This window comes from Aptenodytes forsteri, unplaced genomic scaffold (assembly GCF_000699145.1).
Source record: "Aptenodytes forsteri isolate BGI_AS27 unplaced genomic scaffold, ASM69914v1 Scaffold287, whole genome shotgun sequence".
NCBI lineage: Eukaryota > Metazoa > Chordata > Aves > Sphenisciformes > Spheniscidae > Aptenodytes > Aptenodytes forsteri.
Genome location: NW_008794854.1, coordinates 1,833,098 through 1,852,166, shown reverse-complemented (window position 1 = coordinate 1,852,166; position 19,069 = coordinate 1,833,098).

The following is a 19,069-nucleotide window of genomic DNA, read 5'->3' as shown; positions in this document are numbered from 1 at the left end:
AGTTAATGATGCAGATGCAATCTGTCCCAATAAAGAACAATGTTGGTGCCCTAACGTCTAGCGTTTAGGTACAGAGCAGCCTAAAGCTTGTTAGCAGCAGATATTCTCTATGCAGGATATGAAGGGATTATGCAATTCAAACAGGCATTCCTTTCTGACCCCTAGACAGCTAAGGAGACACTAGGTAAGCACAGGGGTAACTCCTGAAATCCTGCCCTCATCTACAGCCTAAACACAGAGACCGGGCTTTAAGAAAGATACAACTGCACACTCAGTAGCCAAAGCCCAAATTAAGCCATTTTTGATTGCAACCTGAAAAAAGAAAGTAATCACCACATAAATAATACCTCACAATGAAAAGCATTTTCCCAGGCACTGGAGGACTGAAACCCAATGCCTTTCTCAGCCTGAAGGAGCTTAAACCAACATCTCTAAGCCTCCTACGAGAATATTTACCATCAGGCAATGAACAAAGTTGAAAGAGCTACCTACGCTCCTCTCAGTGAAGCTATGACATATTGTTGAAAAGCACTAAAGATGTATGAAAAAAAGAAGTCTGGGAATCTGGTCCCTGTTCCCAAGACTCTTTCTCTAGTTTGTATTTGATGATAAAGCACGGCAAACCTCCTCTTTCCTCCTGCTGCAGCAATTTCATACAGAACAACCACAACTGCACAGTAGTGCCTGCACACATTCAACTTACTTCGAAGCTGTCATGCCCATTAGGACTTGTCAAGGATCCCTGCAGAGTAGCATAGAGCTTCAGGTTCCTGACTGGGCTTAAGTAGGATTTATGTGTTGAGTTGATCAAATGGAAGCAATTACAACCATAAAAATGTGTAAATGTAGCCATTTTGAAATTCTCACATCAAACAGAACTGCTAATGAACTAAGACTGACCTAGAGTTCATAGACAGCTGATCGGAGGCTTTCGGGATCTGAAGCTTCAATTAAGAAGCGTCCATTTTGTCAAACTGCACAACTAGATCTTAGGCTAAATCCACGTGTGTCACATAGACAAACCTAGCAGCGGAGCTGTTTATTCCCTGATGACCACATAACTCCTCCAAGTATTAAAGCCATCAACAATGATAAGTACTTGATTGCCAGTGTATCCTCTCAACACTTCTATTTCTTTTTGTGAGATATGCTCAGAAAGCTATTGCAGTAATTCCCGTGTTCGTCTTTGTCCTGCTGCAGCAAAATATGTGTCCTCTGTGATAATGACGGTGTATCTCGTTAGGCTCTGTATGTTGGAGACATTCTCCAGTGAATTAGAAGACATATTCTAAACACAACAACAGAGCAAGGCTTAGATTAGACAGCAGTAACCCTTCTTTAGATTATAGTGAGGCTTAAAAGGTTTGTTTGATGTGCGCTAGGCTATTCTTCAAAGCCCATTGGAAAAAATGGAGGATTTTCTAAGGATTGGAAGTACTTTGGCCTCAGCTGCATTTTTGTTCCGTTCCTTGCATGTACTTTGACTTAAAAACAAGATGTGTGGCTAGCAAAATAAAGGGAAGCCAGAATCAGTCATATAGGACCTTCTACTATCATTTCACCTCAAATCTGTTGAAAATACATACTGCTTAGCCCATCAGAAATGTGACATTGTTCTTGATCAAGACAGATGAACATCTGTCCAACTTTATAGCTGATAGAACTATCAGCTAAACAGAAAAATATTTGCTTCCTATTATTTAACATTTTGCTTAAATTAAAATAATATCATGAAAAATGTATCTGCTGTTATGAAAATACCCTAGAGGCTTCATGAATTAAGATGACACTGAGTGCAACAGTCAGTAAAGGGTCTAAAAACAACCATACTCTTCACCACAGTCACCATGAAATTTGAATCACCTGGAAAAGGAAAAGAACTTTGCTTTTAACCTATCTTCCTACACTTCATTCAGCTGTAATGTGCAAATAAATTCTATTCCCTTATGTGAATTTCCCTTGCCCATCCAACATTTCAAATCTACATAACTTAATCTATACACTAATGGACTCCTAATTTTCTGGGGTAGTCAACCACACAAAACACTAATGCAGATCATTAAAAGAAGTGGAAAATCTAAACAAAGACATAACAATTAATTCTGCGCAAGCAATAGCTCTACCACAAACTTACGAAAAAATATTTATAGCATTGTTTTTCTAAGCAGGGTGTAATTTAAATTGCTAATTGTTCCACCAGTTTATTTTATGACTGTCACATCTTTAATGTTTTAAAGAAACAGTCTCCAGATCTGTCTGTCCAACTTTCAATTTTTTTTTGTTCTCTTGTTCTTACCCAGAATTTAGGCATATTATTCAATCAGTCATTTGGCCTTGCTTCATTCCTGCTTAGTGCCTCTGAAGTTAATTCCCAGCGGTGCTTTATTTATCCTCTGAGACAGAATTTCGTTACAATGTCCCATGCTGCTAAGGGCTTGGGATAGGGAGACTTCATCTAGGCATAGTACCAAACTTTACAGGAAAAAAGAAGTGTTGCATTATAGCATTTCAGTCCACTCTTTGCTCAAGTTCCATACTAAAGAGCAAATTTAGAAATGATTTAGCACTCTTTGTGCTTAGTTTTACAGTGCAACCTATCTGCTCAGCTATTTTATAAATTTATATCTATATATAAAAAGCTATTTTAAATGGCAGTAGTCAGTAGTGGGATCATGAAAACAAAGTCATTCCACAAGTACACTCATTTCAAGCTAGGCTTTATATTTTAAATTAATTCCATTAAAGAATCAGTTTCATAGTAAAATGAAACATATTTAATTATCACTGATTTCCCTGCACAGCATCAGAAATGCAGAAAACAGTGTCTTAGTTTCTCAACCGTTTATTTATTCAAATTTTGTGGGGAAACCTGTCTGGTAATCTGAGCACAGGGTGATGGTGTCTGCTGATGGAGCAATCACCAAAGAGACTAGATGGGTCAAATGATCTATTGCCACTATCTAAAACTGATTTACTAAACAGCTGTGGATGAACAAAATTCTGCTGGAATTCCTTTTTCCACCAAAATTCAAAGATTGCTTCCCAGCAAAGACTTCTATGTTCTCTGTTATAAATTAACTTCATTGTCAACACAAGAGATACGTTGGAGTACAGGGGTCAGAGTCAAGAGGAACACAGTGACAATCTAGGATTGCACGTTCAGCAGTTAGTGTGGGGTGAGGACACTTCTGCCCAGCACATGCACCTGAGCAGCCTTATAGGTTGCATGTTTATAAAGTCCTATCTGACCATGAAACTGGGAAACCTTGAACCTGGACTGCTTCAAAACTTCCTACAAAGGCTATTGATTTAATTACAGAGCTGTCAATTTTATCTCTAGTGAGAGAATTAGTTGTTTTTATTTATTATTTTCCAGAAAAAACCCTGACAAGATACATATATAGTATGCCATATTCAGTAGAACAAAGAGTTTTTGGAAGTACCAATAGAAAAAACTAGGCCAATGGCATCCAGCTCTGACCACTACTATTTTCTGTAGCACAGGGATTTTTCACCTAAAGGAGAACAAAAGCACTGCCATATGAGTGACACCAAGGGAGGTTTCCCTGATGTATGAGCTACCGTGTTTCCTAGAACTACTGCCAGGGTCACGTTTGCAACAAGTGTGCCTTTAATCTGAGAAGTGTCAACGAAATGGCTTCTAGATTTGCTTTGTGACTTCTGTAAACTGCTATTATTGGCTTCTCTGTTAATAGGAAGCTGTAATTTGTCAGTAGCCAATTAGCTCAGGAATAAATATGTCTCTTCTCAGCCACCCTCACACAACCGCACAAACAGAAATAGCACAAGAATAAGAGACTTGTCTGTGAGATCACCTGTATAACATGAATGGCATCAGTGTCCTGGTTTCGGCAGGGATAGAGTTAATTTCCTTCCTAGTAGCTGGTACAGAGCTGTGTTTTGGATTTAGGGTGAGAACAATGTTGATAACACACCGATGTTTTAGTTGTTGCTAGGTAGTGTTTACACTAGTCAAGCACTTTTCAGCTTCCCATGCTCTGCCGACTGAGAAGGCTGGAGGTGCACAAGAAGCTGGGAGGGGGCACAGCCAGGACAGCTGACCCAAACTGGCCAAAGGGATATTCCATACCATGTAACGTCACGCTCAGTATATAAAGCTGGGGGAAGAAGAAGGAAGGGGGGGACGTTTGGAGTAATGGCGTTTGTCTTCCCAAGTAACCGTTACGTGTGATGGAGCCCTGCTTTCCTGGAGATGGCTGAACACCTGCCTGCCGATGGGAAGTAGTGAATGAATTCCTTGTTTTGCTTTGCTTGCATGTGCGGCTTTTGCTTTACCTGTTAAACTGTCTTTATCTCAACCCAGGAGTTTTCTCACTTTTACCCTTCTGATTCTCTCCCCCATCCCACTTGGGGGGAGTGAGCGAGCGGCTGCGTGGTGCTTAGTTGCCAACTGAGATTAAACCACGACAATCAGTAAGACTTTTTTAATGGGAGGGCATGAAGGAACATAGTTACAACGTTATGTGAATAAGATCACTGTCATATCTAAGGAAAGAGGGTAGCTTAAAGCCACTGCTAAATCACAGAGCAAAGAATGAACCAGAAGAGTAGCAATACATATAAAATGTAATTTTACTTGGAACAGAAAATGTAGGTTTGATTAATTTTAACACTGTAGAATATGCAATACAAAAATGTCAGGAGTTTTCCATTTACCAGCTAAAATCCCAGGACCTGAAGCACTTCCACTTTGGGTTTTTTTTAATAGTTTTTTTTACACAAATGTGTTGATTCGTCATCCCTGCCCACTCTGTAACATTCACACTGGCTGAAAAATACTGCATTATCTACCTCTGGTAATCAAGGTTCTTTCTTTTTGATAAGCAATTCTAGATAACTCATGAAATGTTAACCCCAGCAAAAGAATGAAATATTTCCTTTTTTATTGCATTGCTTTGAGGCTGTCATGGTCTAGAAGGCACCATTAAGGCATGCATATGACTTAGCACCGAAGAGTCTGAATTGCTTTGTTTTCGTTCCCCCAAGCTCAATGGATGTCCTAGATATTTACAGAGGTAGAGAACATTCGTCATGAAGCACAGCATCAATTTCATTAATACAGGACTTCCGACATAAGCAGATTGTTCCACTGAGTTTTAAATTTAGATAAAGAAGTATGTTTTCTAAAAAAAATTCCAGAGTGTCCTTTTTTTCCAGAGGGCATATTTTCTTTAATTATTCAAATAAATATATGTGTGGTACCTTCCAACTATTTTGTACAGCATTCCTATTTCTTATCTATGTTTTGATCAATTTCTCAAATAATTACCAATATTATCAAAACACATGAATTTAAAAGCATAACTAACAAAAACAAGGAAAAAATCCCTAAATATAAATAAAATATTGCAATTTTTAAAATAAATCAATCTGGTACAAAATTGTGACTTAATGGGAACCAATACCTTTTTCTAGTTTGTCCAGATAGTCCAAGAATCTCCTGTAAATACACTAAGTTTCTTACACACAGTATACTTTTAATTATATTAATTCTTGCAACAGGCAAAGTGTTTGAAATGAATAAACTAGTGAGAATAATCATTATTTATAGATGATCCATCTTGGAGAAAACCGTATACACAAAATGTTGATCTTGAAGGTATTTGTCTACGTGTTGAACTATAAATAATGCACGTTTCCAATTATTTCAATATCTGAAGTGAGGAAAATTTACCTTGAATACAAAACACTTTCAGAATTGTGCTCTAGATCTGTACACTGAAAAAATAAGTCTTTACATTTAGTAATTGTTCCAAACTCACTGGCAATGTCACCATGCTTTGAAATTTGGCCAAGAAAACAAGAAGAATGAAACTGTGAAAAGTGGTTTTGAGAAAATCATGTTTTGTGAAGATCTGGTAAGACTGCCTACTGATTCCCACTGAGCGGCAGGTCTTCAAATGGACAAAACGTTTGATTGTTCTCAAGAAGTGACCCATCCGAGCTTTGATTTAGGAAGCAAGTTTGTACAGTTGGTATAACTGAGCTGGAGCATGATTACAGAAAAACTGATATTCACGACCCCCTGTTGAATTTGACATGGCTCAAGCAAGATGAAAAAACAAGTTCTCATTTTCTTCCCTCTGGTGACAAGCCTCATTTATACATCTTGAGAACAGATCTGAGTTGCCTCATGCTTAGTGGATGTTTGGGTCTGTGTATTTCTGTGTGGAAAACAACTTTTCCGTCTAATTAAATCTTTTAGATTTCAAAGGGAAGTCAGGCTGAAAAGTCAAAATATCTCTCAGCCAAAAAACATTTAAAATTCATTGGAATTTTTTTTTCATTCTTAGCAAACAATGTAAACTCAAAAAAAAATTCTATTATTTAGCCTATGTCAGAGAAACAGAAATAAAGAAAATATAGAAAATACTGTATTTCATTTAGAAAATGTCACCACAAAAAATTCCGAATTTTTGTATGAGGAAATCTGTCAAAATTCATTCCAACAGCAAACTACACTTTTTTTTGTTAAGAAAGCAGAATTTTTGTAAACTTTGTCAAAAAATTCCTTTCTGCTTTGTGAGGTCTGTACCTTGGCCAACAAGAAGTACCAAGCAAAAGCTAGGGTTTTTTTGCACTGACTAGTCCCTGGACCTCATGTGATGAATTTGCGGGTCTCAGCTGAGTTCATGGCAGGGTGACAATCAGAAATACCACCATCGCAGTCAGAATTAACAGGCAAGTTGGCTGGCAGTCTCTCAGGAGAGACACCAGAAAGTGAATGAGCCTTGTAGTTAAGCAACAGCTTCATTCAGGAAAGATTTTGTTGTTAAATGGGCGTAGTTTGGCAAAGTGTAACAGTAAAGCTGATGCCACTGTTGATTGCCTTCACATGTGCGTGCGTGTGTGTATTTCAGCAGATACCTCCTAGACTCTACAAGTACAGACATATCTTTTTTCCACAAAAAATAAAATTGACTTAAAAAAGCACATAATTGAGTTACACACTAATGTCCAGGTCTTAAGTTTATATTAAGACCAAACCTTTGACTTAATTTATTCTTGCAGGATTTCACCAAAAATATCATTTTTGAAACAGCATTGGGAAAAAGAAAGAACGTGCTGAAATGTAAAATAAAAATGTCTCTTGTTCCTTTCAGAGTCCTTTTGCTCATCTCCTTTGTTAAAGTTCTTTCAGTGACTGTTAATTAATTGCTGTGATTGAGGTCAAGTTTGAAGATTATATGAGGTTAATTTTAGACTCTCTCGAGTGCAGACTAAGAAACTCATTACTGTTACTGACGCTTGAGCGTCAAGTTAGGTAGACCTATAATATTTCAGCCTCTCAATGATATTGATCGTTCTGTAAAGAAGTACTGCCTTGGCCTGTGTCACTGAGGTCTGCTCCTAGTACCTTTTTAATTTCTTTGATTCTGTTGCCAGATTATAAATTACAAGTGAAAGCTCAGGGTTTCTAATTAGTCTGATGTTCTCCAAGGAGGCTAGCAAATATAATGTAGTAACACACGTAAGTAACCACCACCCAAAGTGCTTTTAGCAGAAAACCAATTAAAAAGAAAATGAAAAGAGAAAAATTGCCCTGTGCTTACTCCGTGCTCACTACCAACTGGCTTACTAGAAATCATGTGATTAGTCTGATTGTTGGCCAGCAAGAAACTTACTGATTGTAAGTTTATACTTGGTAAGTTTTTAGAAGGAAAGTTCATATTTAACTTATAATCTGTGTTTGTATTATAAAAATTTCATAGCAAGTCTGAAATGATTACACAGTACCCTACGCCCACCGCTTACAAAGCGACAAACAATAAGAGCAACCACTTCTGACATCTTCCGTACCAGAGTTAGAAAGCAAAGAGAAACTATGCAGGGCACTGGTCAGTGACTAAAGCTTGTTGATGCCCTTGAAAATCATAGCCCATTCCTAAACTGTATTTATTAAAATAGACATTTGTCTTTATTTCCTCTACTGGAAATAGAGGAATGAGTTGAATTATAGACAAGGAGGGAGGACTGAAGTACCCAAGAAATGAAAGCCACACACAGTCTGAGTAGTAGTAGGCCAGCATGTGAATGTGGTTTGCATTGATGTGTCTGAACTGTCTTTAAACTAGCTAGCTTGGCTAGCGACAACGATCTGCAACTGCTGAGCTCAACAGAAACTCCCCAAATGTGGGAAACTATTCAGCTACTTTCAACTAAGCTCCGTAGTACTACAATTACACCACTGTGTAACACAAAGTCCCATTGTAGAGTCTTTTTGCATATGTCTCTATAATGGGTAGTAACACCAATAGCTGTAGAGCAGGCAAACCCTAAACCAACTTTAAAAATGGGATTTAGCCAGTTAAATCTACTAGGTCTTTTAGGCCCTGTTTTGGTCTGGGTTAAAAGTGCTTCAGAAACATAGGCCTTAGTCTCTCTTGTCTGAAAACTTACGTGGCCATATATAGAGAGATATAAAGCACTATCAAAAGCCATTTCTTAAAGAAAATAAATTGCAACAATGCAAACTGCAGTTTATGCTCTGTTCATGACAGGTATTTCCATATAGTGCATTGGTGGGTCAAGTCCTCTGTGGCTTCTGTAAAGAAGGTGTCTCTACTGATATGAATTTTCAGCGAGCAACCAAGCCACTAGTCCCTAAAACCGTCAGTGACATTCTCTCTTTAACCTGGATTTCGTTTCCCTCTAATTTTCCCAGAACTCAAGGTTATACATGCAGCCCCTCCTTGTACTTTCCCAGAAAATCATCTGAAATGACAGAAGTTTAATCCCATGAAATTCCTGTAGGCAGGCTCTGCAAAATACAAAAAACCATGTGCTCAATATGGAATAAGTTTTATTCTCACTGAAGAGGGTTTGACACTATGTCGTGGTTTAACCTCAGTTGGCAACTGAGCACCACGCAGCCACTCGCTCACACACACACACCCCCCCCCGCAGTGGGATGGGGGAGAGAATTGGAAGAGCACAAGTTAGAAAAAGTCATGGGTTGAGATAAAAACAGTTTAATAATTGAAATAAAATGATAATAATAATAATAATGTAATAATAATAATAATACACAAAGCAAGTGATGCACAGTACAATTGCTCACCACCCGCCGACTGATGCCCAGCCAGTCCCCGAGCAGCGGCCCCCCCGGCCAGCTTTCCCCAGTTTCTGTACTGAGCATGACATCACATGGTATGGAATGTCCCTGTGGCCAGTTTGGCTGTGCCCCCTCCCAGCTTCTTGTGCACCTCCAGCCTTCTCAGTCGGTAGAGCATGGGAAACTAAAAAGTCCTTGGCTAGTGTAAGCATTACCTAGCAACAACTAAAACATCGGTGTGTTATCAACATTGTTCTCACCCTAAATCCAACACACAGCACTGTACCAGCTACTAGGAAGGAAATTAACTCTATCCCTGCCGAAACCAGGACACACTAGCAGTGTAACTGAAGTTAAGAAAATCCTTGAATACTTTGTTAAATAGGAGTCCAGTTTCCTCAATAAATGTAGGCTCCAGACATAAACAATATAATAACGGCAAATAATTCAGATTATCCATTCTGAGATAATGAGTTTCTTTAATACTAGGCTATACACAGAGAATGAATTGTAATCTGGTCAGAGTACAAACATTGAAGAGTAAAACTAAGCTTGATTCCAGAAAGACTGAATGGCAGACTTTAAATGTAAAATATCCTAAACTCCAGTAGATTATTTTTTGTTTGCTTGTTCAAAAGGAATTTAATCCACAAGCTCCGTATTTCTACAATTTTTCTTGAGGCTATTTTGGTACTTTATAAATTAATGATTTTCACACTGCTTATATCAAACATTGAAGAGTAAAACTAAGCTTGATTCCAGAAAGACTGAATGGCAGACTTTAAATGTAAAATATCCTAAACTCCAGTAGATTATTTTTTGTTTGCTTGTTCAAAAGGAATTTAATCCACAAGCTCCGTATTTCTACAATTTTTCTTGAGGCTATTTTGGTACTTTATAAATTAATGATTTTCACACTGCTTATATAGTTGCTACTTCTTTCTTCCTCCCATATGATGGTTTGGTGAGACAAGCTTGTCTTAAGGTTATGAGTGCCAGGACCAAATCTGTCTTTGAGGTTGCTGGCTTTTAAATTGCTCCCTTCTCTGATACACCAGGACTGTTAGTTAGAAACCACTGCAACAATCATTTTCTTGAGCATTACTAGCTTGATATCACTGGTCGATTAAAAAAAAAGAGAATGGCATGAAAAGCTATTCATATACGTCCTTCTGAAATACTTGATCAAAAGTTGTTGTAAGAAAATATAAGCTTTCACATACATACTGTATACATACAACTACATAACATAACCAAAAAAGCATCAATGAATAAATAAGTTTAGCCCAAGTTGGAGTATCTTGTCTTTACTAAGCTTATATCATACACCTTGATGGCAAGGTTTCTTTTCAGCATTTACATTGGCTACAAACAAAGAACTCAAATGTTTATTAAACATCAAAATAAAATTGAATTATATTTAAGATCTTAATCATTGTTCACCTTCTTTTGCCTTAAATTTTAACCTATTTAGACATACAACTATATATTAGAGAATCTCTTAAATTTTCCTTTCCAAATGTGCATGTTTGAAGAGAAAATATAAACAGAGAACTTTGGAAGGGAGGAAGGGAGGTCATCCTAAAATAGAGCTTCAGTATCACTAAGATGCTTCAGCATCACTAAGATTTTTATTTCACTACATGAATTTACCGCATGAATAAATGGGATGCTGGATGCCTGTGACAGTTCCTGGAGAAAAAAAAAAAGTCTTGAAACAGCCCTGCCTCCTGATCTTCACTACTTAGGATTTATTTCTAAAGGGATGAATCTGTTTGCTGTGCAGAACAGAAGCTGTTTGTGGTGGTGTTTTTTTGTTGTTTTTGTTTTTGTTTTTTTTACAAGATTTCCTTAAACTGGCTTCAAACATATGTCTTTGTCCTTAATTCAATACATTTTTTTCTTAATATTTGTCTGCCTCAGTGAGGACTTACATTAGAGGGCACCCAAACTGAACTCCCCTAGCGAGAGGGAAATAGACTGGGTACCTCAGGGTACTGGTTTAGCTACATTTACAATTCACTGAGGGGAAAAAAGATAATCTGATACTACTGATACTAAAAGAAGTAATCAGAAATTAAACTCGATTCTGACAGTCCGACTCACACCAGCAACCCATCCACAAGATAATGAGGCTCCTTTTTAAAGAACCAACTCCTAGGTAATCAGATACAAAGAAATTATTTATGGTTAATACAGTAGTGGTTATCCACTCTATTAAAGTTCCATTATTTCATTTGTTGATGTAGTAGCTACATACACTGCAGTGAAGACAGCAAGAGATATTTGCCACTAGAAAAATCAAAATATGGAAAGAAGATCCAATATTTAGAAACCAAAACTATTTAAAATCCCCCTGCCCCAACATATGCTATCTATCTCCCCAGCAAGTGAATCTGAAGCAAGCTGTCAATCTGGGATGCAACAAAACAAGGCAAAGATATCCTCTAACATCCTCTCAACTGAATTTACAGACAAACAGCCACATCAGTGCATCATGAGTCCTCAACCTGTCCATTTATTAATGCCACGCAGGGGACAGAGCCTTCACTGTTGCAGGCGTGACAAAGAGCTTAATAGCTTTACTTCTATTGTGCAGCAAACAGACAATATTTCTTTCAGAGTTAATCCACAAGGACATTGCTTCCCTACTCCCAGTGCTGCTTTTCTTCTCTGCCCACTCAAGACCTGCTCTACTGGCTGTTTTTGCATTTGTAATGTGGTTAGGAGCAGCTGTGTGGGTTTTGAAGTCAATCCCTTGATTGCCTTTATTAACCACATGTTGCTTCACTTCATCGGGCAGTTTTGGAGTGTGCTAACTGATAAGCACCAAAGGTACTCCAGCTCCAAAAGGGGATGTAAGGCTCTGAACCAGCTACTCATCTTCTGGACAGCTTAGACAGCTCTGGTGGTGGATGTCTGACCCAGGGAACAGGACAAAACTTATTCTAAAGTAAACTCCCTGAATCACACGTGGAGGAGCTTTAGGGGTCTCAGTGCAAACTGCCTTAATCTACTGACCCTCCTCTATAGCATTTAATTAATTGTTAACATGGACACGGCCGTTACAGCATTGAATTCCTACCAGAAATCTTTTAAAGGAATCATAAACTTCACTTTCTCTTGATAGTCTCACCAGAGTTACAGGGATACGTTTTATGTTACACAGAAATAGCAGAAGTATCATGTGGTTTTACTGCCCTCCAACATAAAGGTATACATGTAGACAAGGTCTTGTTAATGCAAGTTTAGGGCCCCATGACACAACCTCTATTTGCAAAAGCAATCCTTATCCCTGTGAGCATCAGGGAAGTCACGCAGATGATTCGCCTGAACGAGGATTACTTACATGAGTTAAATGACTTGAGTTTACTATAACTAGCATTCATGAAGATTACCTTTGTATTTAATTACTTTTTAAAATGTTAATTAGCTCCAGTATACAAAGTCACCAGAGAATGAAAAATTCTCCTACAAGCATTTTTACAGTCAGAAGAACCAATTTGGATCCCATTGGTTTCCATTTCAAAAGTGATTATTCTGCAGCTTTACTGCAAATTGCTACTTTGCAACAACAAAGCTGAACATTTGCACTTCTTTTGAAGTGCAGCTGTGAAAACAGAACTGGAGAGAGACTGTTCACAGCTCGCTCAGCTCTTCTTTTTACTCACCATTTTGAGGGGCAGGTGGAGATAAAGGAGACCGGCTGGATGTTGTAAAGCGCTAAGGGATGGGAATGATGGAACAGGAAGCTCAATTCTGCCCGCCAAAATTTGTCAAAACCCTGAGCTGTACACATGAATTTATGGAAGCTATGCTACCCTTGAAGGGCAGCACAACAATGCCAGTTCTGCCCCTGGTTAGTAGCTTGGCCTTCAGCCCTGCCACCGCCCCGCCATCTGGCTTAGTGCCCAGCTAGTGCTGTATCAATAGGCAAATTTCTGTCATCAAGCAGAGACATGCCAGCCATCTCAAGGAAGCCTTAGACTGTCCTATTTAACAAAGCAGTACTTCTTAGGACAGCGTCATAAGTTGCGTCTTTGCAGGCACGCTTTCCAGATATCCCTTAGCTCCAGCCAGGCCTCCCTTATGCAAACAGGACAGCACTCAAACTCTGCCATGTGAGCCTGCTTCCCATCGCTGATAACCAGGCAGAGCAAGGCAGGGCTCATCTACTCCCTAACTCTTTCCCGACTCCTACCCTTCCTGAGAAAGATGTATACACCTCTTCCTGACAACAAAATATTGCATTCAGTGGACGTATTTGTATATCAAATTTAAACACGAACATAAAACTGCCTCTTCAGGATTCAGATGCAAGATCTCACCTGAAAAAAAAACCAGCAGTTTTACAGAATATGAAGTTTGATCCTGTACACTGATCAATTCGCTATTATGAATTGTTTCCAAGAGGAACCATATGCATCCAGGCTCTAATTCTGCAGCTGATTTACAGCAGCTACACAGCACTCCTCTGGTTTCAGCATCACCTGCTGTCCCAGAGATACTCCCATGCTGAACAAGCAATAAGATGACAGTCCTAAGTATGTTTTTGACCTTTTCTTCATTTTTAGCCTCAGTATCATAGTCTCCAATAGTAACATGGGCCACCTTACTTATTTTTCACTGGGAAAAAGTCAGGAAGCTGACTGTGGGCACGATTCATTTTTCTTGTAACAGGAGCTCATTCCCAGTCACTATCTTTACCTGTGGTACCTTCCCCGTTGCTGACAGTTGCTGAGATTTAACTGATGCTGCTACCAAAATGATTCATCTAACCCTCAACCTGCTCTCTGCCACAGGGGTCGATGAAGAAGGCTGCAAACCAGAAGCAGTATCCTGCCATGGATCCCATAGGATGGACATCTCTGCCTGAAAGCAACTACTGCCCTACAGAAATTTGAAATGTGGAGTTGAGGATCTGAATCTTACAAGGCATAACAAGAAAAGAGACTCTTTTGCAACACATTAAAATGGTCCCATAACCTGTTTGCAACACATTAAAATGGTCCCATAACCATTCATAACCAGTGTCTTCTGTTAAAGACACTTCAGCACTTCATACATAAATGATTTGGTAATTTTTGTGAACTATTTTGCAAATTGCCTTAAATATATTATGATTGGTGATGTATCTACACAATGGTTTTTTTAGAGAAGACAATATTAATTTAAAGATACCACCTCAAATAGAAAAGTCTATATCTCAGCTGTGGAAGCCTATAAAACTATTTTTACATATCCGTAATTTGGTAGAAACTCCAAAGGGCTGTGCTCCAACATAATTAATATCTAACTGGGGATGTGAGGCACTGAGAATTGCAACAAAAATAGCAGAGGTTTAAGGATAAGAATAGCAAGAATATACACTGGCCCCAATCCAATCATGCAGAAGTACAGCGTAAGGACAATACTGCCATATGAAACTTTCTTCCAACAGTTAGTGATCAGGGTCTAAGAAGAATATACCTGCTTGGCACAGGTTGCCCAGAGAGGCTGTGGAGTCTCCATCCTTGGAGATGCTCACAGAAGCCGTCTGGACATGGCCCTGGGCAACCAGCTCTAGGTGACCCTGCTTTAGCAGGGGGGTGTTGCACCAGATGACCTCCAGAGGTGCCTTCCAACCTCAGCCACTCTGTGGAATATGTAGAAGGTGGAGGCCTTAGTTTTGACATATACATATATGCAGATTACATACTATTATTTGGTTACAAATTACATCCATTGACTTTATAATTTCCAGACCTCTTGGCAAACTTCACTTTTTTAGTTTGTTGAACTTTTTAAACAGAAATTCAAGACAAGAAGACACCTTAGCAACAGGAATTATCCTGTGTTCAGAATTAAAAATGTATAGAGGGTGGTGGTAAAAACTGGATGTAGAAGAAAAACAGAATTTTAGCACATTTGATGATAATAGCTGCCCAACTGTAATAGTTTGCTTTCAGTAGAGGACAATCATTCTATTATCTATTATCATAGTAACAGTCTATGATAATAGCTGGCCAACTATGATAATAATTTGCCGTCAGTTGAGAAGCGAAGGCTACAGAAAGCAGGTGTTCTCACTGCTTTAAAAAAACTTTAAATGAAAAAGAATTAACCTCAGCTGTACTAGAAAATACAGGTAATCCTGAGCATTATTTTCTGTCAGTACAGCACAGTCTCTCATTCTGATTTTCGGATCCTGCAGTAAAAATAACCATACTGATTTCAGAGTGCTGCAGAAGAGCTACGATGGTATGCTTTCATACTTAGATACTGACAAAGCTTTCTGAAAGGAAAGGGCTCGTAATCAAAACTGTGAGAAGAGAAAAACATTTTCCTAAAACTGCAGTATTTGAGGAGATGTAAGGAATGTGATCATTAATGAGCAATATTTCTAATGAACACGTATATTCTTTTGAACTGTTTTACTATGTTGCTTTTATAAGTAAGTTTATAAGTCCAGAAATATCCTCTTTGATATTAGTGTAAACTAGAGGGTAGAAAAAGATGTTTTTAATGCTGCTATATTAAATGCCGTTGTGCTGTACAGTGTCTCCTTGGAATTGTTAAGTTTTGGTCACCTTCTCTCCGTTACATTCCTTCTAGGGTACAAAGGGTTCACTGATGGATGACAAAAACGATTAGAGGCATGAGAAGGCTTCCCCCATATGAAATGAGCATTCTAAGATTGAGATGTTTATAGAAGAGACAAATAAGAGAGGACACACTAGAACTTTACAGAGTAATGAATGTTATAAAAAAGACAAATGGAGTGGAGATGCTCCTATTTTTCATGTCTCATAATAGAGGAAGAATGGTTAGCTCAATGGCACTGAAAGGCAACAAATTGAACAGATAAAGGATTACTTTTTTCCTCCCTTAAACAACAAGTAAGAGTAAGGGGAAGATTAAATTTTATTCCATTAAGGAATTTGAAATGTTAGATTTGAAGTTGAAAATGAAAAACATGAACCTCCTGAAATAATAGCTCAGAAAAAATGAAATATTCTTCAGAAGAATTGAAAATCTGGCTTCCATTTCCATTTTCATTTAGCAAAAAAAAAGCAGAATTTTAAAACTGAACTTGTTTCCGAGCAAAAACTTTAATGTTTCACTCAGAAGAAATTGAAGCATTTTCATGAAAGAACTTTTCACTTGGATTTTCTGCTAAATAAGACTTAAACTGTCACATCAACAAATATATAAAATTTGATGCAACTGAGTTCTCCTAGGGAAAATAGTTGCCAACTGTGTTTTCTTCTAGCTAGAAAAAACTATTTCCACTATGTACTATTATGATCAAAAGAAGAAATGTGAAAAAGAGTAAGATAGTTTTTTGGACTAGTTATAACAGTGGCTGTAGGTTAGAAAACAACGAGGTTTCTTAAATCTTTCTTAGCTGTGTCTGGTAATCAGATTAATTAGAATACTGAACTAATACTGCTAGCTGTTATTTTAGTTTATGCACACCTGAATTCACAGCTCCTATGTGTTGTGCTATTATTGTTTTCCTCAGAGAATTAGAATTCATTTTATAGTAAGGAAAAAGGTGCAGGACACAGTGCAAACTACCACCTGGTAAGAAGAAAGGTAAGATATCTTAAGGGTTATTAAAATTCAAGCTATGTAACTTATTCACTAAACCTACTTTTCCATGCTTACATCAAGTTTACTGTTAAAACAAGAAAGTAAACTTAAAGACATAAAATATAAAATGAGCTATGGCATTATAAGGTTTCACAGTTTTTGACTTCCTGAAAATTTTCTCTGTGAAAAATGCAGAATAAAAAAAAAAAAATCTACGCATTCACATCTATTTCTCTTCTTTAGTGGAAAAACTAAAATGATTTAAAACTGTCCAAGTGAAATGCCTTGTTTTTTCACCCTGAACAATTTACCAAGTTTTCACTAAAGATTATTTTTAAATGGTCAAAATAAAACAGAATTGTTTTATTTCATGTAAAAGGAAAAACATTCCCTTGGCCAATAAATAATTTTTACCAACTGTATCACCTGACAACTGAACACAGAAACAAACACTGCATACCAAAGAATACAACCATCTTCCACAACAAATTTCTAATGCTCTCTAGCCCCTGTTTAATGGTGTCGTTAACAGCGTGTTATGCCTTTAACTAAATGTGCTTCCACTTCATTTTGACTATCCTGTCATTATTAATTCATTTGGAATCTGCTGTAGTAATACTGATCTTAATGAATTCATTTTATATTAATGTGCATGTCATACTCATTATTGTGGGGATTTCCACTATAATTTTGCCTGAATGAAAACAAAACTAATTGCAAAAACAATTTGTTTGGTGTGATAATATATTAGAAGGGAATAATCTGCCTCCGTTCTTTACAGCAGCAAGTGGCAAAGGTAGTGTGTCCCGCCACAGATTCCTTCAGAAGCATTTGTCTTAATCACATTTGAGCTACCCTGGTAATCTATACATCAAGGCTTGCTTCTTCAGAGAGACCTAGTACAAACATCCAGTCGCTTACATAGTCCTTGACTTCAGTGGGCCAACTCTCATGCATAAAATTCCCCGTATAGTTTCTTTGCTGGATGTCACGATTTCTTTCCTTACCTAGCCCAGATTTTTTCTGCAGACAGAATCATGGGCTGCTAATGATTACTGATACACAGAGAGCGTGGTCTTGCCTACAGCTTTTCCTTGTGCTTCCTAATCTTGCATCAGTGACATCAACAAAAGAAGAAACAAACATTACTGACATCATGGCATGTATTATGAAGATTAACCTCACACCTTGCAAACCCACACTGCCACAACTAAGCATGGGACGCACACCTACCTGATAACTGATGTTGCCTTTGTACCCTCTCTCCTTCACACAGAAACCTAGAAAGTTTTTGGTTAGGAGGAATGTCTGGAGACCTCCAGCGCAACAACCTGCTCAAAGCAGGGCTAACTTCAAAGCCAGATTACATTGCTCAGCATCCTGCACAGCTATGTTCCAAACTTCTCCAAGTATGAAGAACCCATATCCTACCTAAGCACCTGCTCCAGGGCTTAACTATTTGCAGTCTTCTGGCAAAGAAGTCCTATTCTTACAAACAGGGTGGTCATTAGACTTTCAGCTGCTTTTATTCGCTATCAAAATTCAGCACAAAAATGCAGAAAGGCCCATCTTGCTTTGTGCTCCAACTGGCCTTTTGACTTCTGTTTTGCAAAAAGATAAATTCAGCAGAAAGTTTTCCTACAGTTTGACTGCCAGGCCACTGCCCAACCCTGGCGGTGTGGAGTTCCATGCCTATGCTAAAAACCTATTTTGACTAGTAATGGGCAACCCTGGCGGTGTGGAGTTCCATGTCTATGCTAAAAACCTCTTTTGACTAATAATGGGCAAGCTTGATATGGTCTAGATTTTCCATTCAGATAAGAGTACTTAAAGTACGAGTGTTTATCCTGACCTGCGGAGGTGAGCTCAAAAAATTGCAAGAACAGCATTTTGTGTAAAGGTTTTTGCACAGAGGAAGGAGCAGTCTCCCACTGATCCTACCTTGCCAGCATACAATGAAGAAGTGAGAGAAAATAAATGCTACAAAAATAAAGCTTCCCCCCCCATTTTATTATTTTAATTTCAAAAAACAGTTTGATTTTTAGCAAAGCACAAGACATTGCTGAGCATTCCCCACTTAAACCGAATCAAACACACCATTAGCGCACAACTGAAATGCTGTTAAACTAAAACTGTGGTGTAACTAGTGCTCACAGCAATACAGAACTCTCCAAAAAACAAACTAAAACAAGCCAAATACCACTTAGTGAACTACTATCCATGATTTATTTTTAAAAATTAAAATGCATTTCTGCAGCTGCCTAGCAATGTGTGGAACACAGCACATGGTATGTGCTCTTTTAAGACTGCACAGATCTCTGATATTCTCATGTTAGACCACTTAAGGCCAGTTCTTTCCTATCAACCCTTTACTCATATTGACATGAACAGAGCTGC